Source organism: Cynoglossus semilaevis, chromosome 1 (genome assembly GCF_000523025.1).
Source record: "Cynoglossus semilaevis isolate Cse_v1.0 chromosome 1, Cse_v1.0, whole genome shotgun sequence".
NCBI classification, from domain to species: Eukaryota; Metazoa; Chordata; class Actinopteri; order Pleuronectiformes; family Cynoglossidae; genus Cynoglossus; species Cynoglossus semilaevis.
This window is the reverse complement of record NC_024307.1, coordinates 1,891,555-1,898,610: the sequence shown is the minus strand read 5'-3', so window position 1 is coordinate 1,898,610 and position 7,056 is coordinate 1,891,555. Positions and strand designations below refer to the sequence as shown.

General features: G+C 46.5%; 1 protein-coding gene across 1 annotated transcript in view; it reads left to right on the top strand.

The window, feature by feature from the left end:
- The first annotated feature begins 4,842 nt into the window (after positions 1-4,842).
- lrfn5a (leucine rich repeat and fibronectin type III domain containing 5a) overlaps positions 4,843-7,056 on the top strand; it is a 35,466-nt gene continuing 33,252 nt past the window's right edge. Inside the window, 1 exon segment of the mRNA XM_008310678.3 lies at positions 4,843-5,846. The gene's annotated coding sequence lies outside the window, so the exon portion shown is untranslated.

The window sequence follows — 7,056 nt, the reverse complement described above, 5'->3', positions numbered from 1 at the left end:
CTGGAACTGGAACGGCTGTATAAATAACGCGGTGTGGCGTGGGCGTTGGGGGGGGCGGGGGGGCGGCAGGGGGAGTGGCTAAGGGATGGGGCTGGAGGGGGGGCTGGAGGGGGGGGCTGGCGCCACTGATGAAATGTCAACATTTATTTATTTATTTCACCTCAGAAATGTTGGATTCAGAGTCGAGCTCTTTAATAATTAACAACAACAACAACAAGGCTCTAACTAGACCCATCACCACAGCCAGCAGGGGGCAGCAACGAGTGGAGACGGTGCCATGCTCAGAGCACCTCAGTGGAAACTCGGCAGCTGGTGGACTCGAACCTGAAACCTTCCAGACCCAAGTCCACTTCCTTAACCACTAAGTCACCACTAAAGGAGTGAAGTGAAGGAGTGACCTTTGGTGTGACCTCTGACCTCCGAACACGGAGCCTTTCCATGTGATGTCCAGAGATTAGTCGTGGGTTTGAATGACCCCTGGTGGACGTCTGTACTAGAAGAAGAAACCAAACAAAGTTCTGTTTTAACTGAAAAAGTTTAGTAAAAAATACTGCAGTATTTCAGTGATTTGAACTTCAGTTTCTACTGTGTTTTCTAACTCCCCCTCTGTAGTTGCCAACACATTCCAGACAGAGGTCCACTCCTCCAGCAGTCAGCCCAGCCAGCTCTCCTCTGATTGGTCAATCATTATCTTGAGGATTGAGGAAGCCTCAGTTCTCACACTTCTCTGGATTGACGTCAACAGCAAAGATCGACTGTACAAGTACCATTGTACAAGTACCATTGTACAGGGACGACTGTACAGGTACCACTGTACAAGTACCACTGTACAGGGACGACTGTACAGGTGCCATTGTACAGGTACCACTGTACAGGGTCGACTGTACAGGGACGACTGTACAGGGACGACTGTACAGGGACGACTGTACAGGGACGACTGTACAGGGACGACTGTACAGGTACCACTGTACAGGGACGACTGTACAGTGGTGACGTTTGTTCCCAGGAACCTAACCCTAACCCTAACGTTGACGTCACAGATGAAGATACAAACATCAGAAGAAATCCATGACATATGAAGGATATGAACTGTACTGCGTCCAGTACTGCGTCCGGTACTGTGTCTGTACCGTACTTCTTCTTTCACCTGGTTTAACCAGCCCTGGTGGACGACTGACGACGGCAGAGTCAGGGTCAGAGGTCAGATCATTGTCATTATACGAGCCTGGACTTTGGACGTGTGGGACGGTGGCCAAGTGGGACCAGGGGCAGTTCAGGAGGAGCAGGTTAACACTGACAACACTGACTACACTGACAACACTGACAACACTGACGTCTGTTCAAAGGGTTTAATCCTTTGAAAGATTCTGACTGTCACTGGGACTACACCTGGTTTACTTTAAAACCCAAACAAATACCTTGTAGGATTAAATACTCATTATTATTTTATTACTTTAGATAGAACTTTATTATTCAGGCTCCAGTACAGCAGTACTACAGCAGTACTACAGCAGTACTACAGCAGTACAAACACAGGTACAGACAGACAGACAAACATTATATTAAACAACCTGAAGATTTGAAAATAAATATAAAACCTAAAAAGTAAAAGGACAGCAACATATACACAAACACATTCATACTATTTTATAAACACTGAGGCCCCCTGCTGGTCAGTCCACACGACGGCACACACGGTAGATTTAAATCAAAGAAATATTGAAGGAGTGACTGCCCTGTACATGTATGTACACACAGTACATGTGTGTATATATACAGTATGTATGGTCTGTACTGCAGCACTGACTGATGTGGTCTGTCATTTACTGACCGCCCCCCCCACCCACAGATGTTCTCAGGAGAACAGATCTACGTTCCGTTCTTCGTCTCTTTCACTTTTTCCTCCTGTCTGTAAAACTACTTCTGGCAGGAGTTTGTTGGTTCAAGTTCGAACACGAGCAGAACAAGTGAGGAGACGTTCAGGTGTTGGAACAAATGATGGATATTCTGAATGTGACAGGGACAAACAGCGCCACCTCAGTAATTAGATCAAACTGCATGTTGATTGAGAGCCTCAGAGAACGTCACCACTGGACTTTTCCTAATCTCGTGTACATGTAACCATCTCTGGTAGAAAATAAAAGTGATACCGTGTCGTTCCACTAGATGGCAGTCCAACACTACTGCTGTACGACAGCATCATTTTAACCGGGACCTTTGTTTTAAAACGTTTTAAAACGTACTACTAGTTTTATGAATCTGTACTTCAAAGTGTTTTTAAAATATTTCATATAATTGTAATAGTCTTCACCTCTACTACTACTACTACTACGACTACTACGAGTACTACGACTACTACGACTACTCATAATAACAATAACAATTATAATACGTAATATTATTATAATTATTATTAATATAACATGTTTATCTCTGTAACAAATTACTTTTGTAAATGTAAACAACTGTAACAGTCACTGGTCCAACAGTCACTGGTCCATCAGTCACTGGTCCATCAGTCACTGGTCCAACAGTCGTACCTTGGTTCTTATCTGACTGGTTCTTTACAGAAAGACTGGCCAAAACACAGCAACTGTGTAGCTCTTGATGATTTCTAAGTTTGGGGGCGGGGCCTGAAGCCCACACAGATCTTGCCACAGTTCCATAAACCATGTTAATGTCCTTGAACTGCCCACTGTCTGAGGCCATTAGCAGACACAGTCTGTTTCACACTCTGAAGACCCTGTCCTCCGTCCTGAGGAAAGACCTGCAACTGGACTAAAGTTGAACAACTTCACAACAGTCACACTGTCAACAGTCTCACTGACAACAGTCACACTGACAACAGTCTCACTGACAACAGTCTCACTGACAACAGTCCAACTGAGAACAGTCTCACTGACAACAGTCTCACTGACAACGGTCACACTAACACTCCCACTGACAACAGTCACACTGTCAACAGTCTCACTGACAACAGTCCAACTGACAACAGTCCAACTGACAACAGTCCAACTGAGAACAGTCTCGCTGACAACAGTCTCACTGACGACAGTCTCACTGACAACAGTCCAACTGACAACAGTCTCACTGCCAACAGTCCCACTGACAACAGTCTCACTGCCAACAGTCCCACTGACAACAGTCCCCCTGACAACAGTCACACTGTCAACAGTCTCACTGACAACGGTCTCACTGACAACAGTCACACTGGCAACAGTCTCACTGACAACAGTCCCACTGACAACAGTCCCACTGTCAACAGTCTCACTGACACCAGTCCCACTGACAACAGTCCCACTGTCAACAGACCCACTGACAACAGTCACACTGACAACAGTCTCACCCATGACAGTGATATAAACAGACAGGAAAAACAACATAGTCAAGAAAATAACCTATTTCAAAATAAAACGTACACCCTATTCTCCGTAATATAAGTCACACTCTTTTCATCCAATGTTTGCCACTTATGCTCAGGTGCGATATTAAAATATATAATTTTACATGTTTGTTATTTTTACACTGAGAGCCACTAGAGGGCATTGGTGCGACTTATAGTACAGAAAGTACGGCAGTAGATTTGAATGTGAGGCCCTGTGAATCAGTCCAGTGCTGTACATTACTGTATGTAGTGGTGTTCCTGAACGCACCACTGCCAGTGAACTTCTGTGCTGTATATTTGTGTTAAAGAGAATCCATTACACCTAGAACCTGACACGACAGATGACATTAGAATATCATAAAAAGACGTCCCTCCTCCTCCTCTCTGTCCTTAAGAGGCGTTCAATGACTCTGCTCTTCAGATTCTTCCAGTGTTCCACTTCTTTTCTGAAATGCTAATGCTAAAGTCCAGTCCGTCCATGGTTGTACGGCCGAGAATGTGAACGTGGCTGCAGTTCGTTGGACTGGAGACTCTCTGAACAATCGCTCAAATTGCCAACAGGACTGTCCGCCTTCAGGTGGCGCCAACTCTAAATTCATTGGTTAAAGTAACAATTCAAATCACTGCCATTCGTCTTAGGCTCCGGTCGTGGGCAGATTACTTTGGCCCTGGCAACAATAATGGCTGACATATGATTGGTTAAAGAAATCAGAGCATAAATGTACACGACTGGAGGCAGAGAGGAGGTGAGAACTGAAGTTTTATTATAAATATATATTTGATAAATACATTGAAAAATAAGTCACTGATTCTCGTACGGTTTATTTATTCATGTTGAATTGTAATTGGTGGAGGGATCGTTGAGTAGACAGGGATGGTAGTTAGTTAAGATAGTTCAGTTAGTGAACAGTTTAATGTCCCAAATAATAACTCGGACTTTCACCGACTTTTCAACTGACCCAGATATTCTCAGTGACCTCATTCAAACCACACCATGAATCAGAATCAGAAGATATGAATGAATTGGTTCAAATAAAGACGACAGAAGAATTCGTCAAACGATGAATTCCTCTGTCACTGGATGGGCCACATCATGTGACTGGTTGCTGGTAAATCTGGGGTGGGGTTTCATTGGATGCCCTTCCTGTAATTCACCCACCACCCCCACCCTCCACCTCCTCCAACCGGGGATTCAGGGATGCCAAAATACAGAAGTTTCTCAGAGCTGAGTCTGCATATATATTTATATATGTTTAGAAATGTTGATTACAAATCATGTATTTGTGTTAAACTTAATATTTTGTCACAAGCATGAACGTATTTCCTGAGAACCTGCTGCTTCTCAGTAAAACTCCCGTTAATCATCGAACTAACAACTGGAATATTCATGTTTTGTTTTGTCGGGGCATTTGGGTAAATAAGGAGATGGTTTCTTTTATTCTGAAAAGCAACCGGAAACCGCATTGTCATACCTTATGAACGTGGACGTTTTCCGTGCCCGCTGCGCTATAGGATCAAGTGAGCGGGAGAAGGTTCGAGGAGGAGGACGTGGAGCTGCGGACCGCCCGGTTCAAACGTTTGGACATGTGAATCACCGCGGGAGACTTTTACCGGAACTGAATTTGGACTTTTTCAACGGAGTGTCATGTTTTTCATATTCTTTGCTATTGGTCTCGACTGCAGAGGAGCCGCGGTGAGTCGGATATCAGTGCGTGAGGCACGTTAACACCCGCAGACCGGGGGGGAGAGAGAGGGAGAGAGGATGGTGAGACTGGAGGTCGGCTTGAAGAAGTGAAAATCCAATATTCCGGAAACAAAAGAGTTAGAACTCATTCACAGCCCGGAATTTTACAGTGTGGAATCATCGGAGTTGTTCAAAAACCCAGCCACTCCGCCGTCTCTCCGTGTGTGGAGGTAAATGATCATTTTCGTCCATTTTCCTGGAATAGAGCTCAACATTTTTTCTAGTTGTGGATTTTTCCCATCACACCTGCGACTGTCGGCGGGGGGGGGGTCGATGGAGAGAGGAGGACACCGCCAGGAGACGAAGGGAACGTTGTCCACGCGATAAAAAGGTGGAGAAAGGCGGCCTCGCCGATTTGTTTTATTCTGCCCGGAATTACGAGATCGACGCACGGATGGAGGAATGAAACCATGGGCGAAACACGCAGAAAGAGAGATCGACAAAGGGGGGAGAAGTGGGGGATGCAGTCGTAGGGCGCTGTGAGAATGCAAATCGAACGCACCCCGCTGCGAAACTGGCTCGAACTCTAAACCTGAGCGGAATTTAACACCGACCGGAGGAGATTATCGTACACACCACCCACGATACATTATCGTGAGGACTATATTGACTACACGGAGAGTTCCTCGGTGCGGAGTTACAGTGGAGGTGTTTCCATCATGGAATTAGAAAAGTTGATTGGACGGTGAACCCACAGCTGCACCCGGAGAAGAACAGGTGAAGCTCCAACTTTTTATCTTTGTTTTTTTCACCAGTGTCAGTCAGTCTGTCTTCTGTCATTCTGTCTGTCGGTCAGTCAGTCAGTCTGTCAGTCTGTCAGTCTGTCTGTCTGTCTGTCAGTCTGTCAGTCAGTCAGTCTGTGAGTCAGTCCGAGGGTCTGGGTTTGTTTGCTTTTTATCAGCTCTGCTGCAGGAGCTGAGGAATGGAGGTGGATGAGGGGGGGGAGGGGAGGGGAGGCGGGGTGTGGGTGAGGGGGGTGGGGGTGGGGCACGGTGGCGGAGTTATTTCTGGATCTCAGTGTAGAGATGTTGAAAACATGAGGAGGGAACAGAGAAAAGGTGTCACTGTGTTTGGAGAAGAACATTACAAGGTCAAAGTCAACCTCTCTCTCTCTCTCTCTCTCTCACACCCTTCTTTTCTCGCCCTCTCTCCCATCATCCTTCTCTTCCTCTCACTCTACCCCTTCTCCTTCTCTCTCTCTTTCTCCTTCTCTCCCCCTCTACCTCTTTCTCTCTCTCTCTCCTCCCTCTCCTCTGCCCCCCTCCCTCCCCCCCCCCCCCAGTCAAGTGATTGTCCCACCATCGTGTGTCAGGAAACTGAACTGAAACCGTTGCTGAGTTCTAGCTGCTGAAACAAACCTGTGTGTGTGTGTGTGTGTGTGTGTGTGTGAAGGTGCATGGTGGGGTCTGCACCAGATGTTGGACCAGGTGACATGCTCTTCTTGGTCTCTGGATAATAGGGTGTAGTTGTCTGTGACACACAGCTTCCTGTACTGACAGAGAGGGAGGGGAGAGAGACTGGGGGACACGGGGGAGACGGGGGAGATGGGGGAGACGGGGGACTGAGTATATTGAAGTCATGTCGTACTGGTTGTTCAGTGCATATATGTTATATATTTAACATGTCAAACCGTTAGAATTGGTTCACTGCCCTACCTGTAAAACGCCTGGGGGGTGGGGGGTGGGGGGTGAGGAGGAGGGAGGGTGTGCTGTTGAGTGTTAGACAGGTGGGACAGTGGTTCTCCAAACTGACCATCAGCTGTTTACTTCCTTGGTTGGTTCTGTAGATCACGCAGTACATTGTTGGTTCCAAACCTCCTGGAGTGTGATGGCTGTGTGTATTCACAGTGTTACCCCTCTCTGACCCTCTCTGACCCTCTCTGACCTTCTCTGACCCTGTCTGACCCTCTCTGACCTTCTCTGACCCT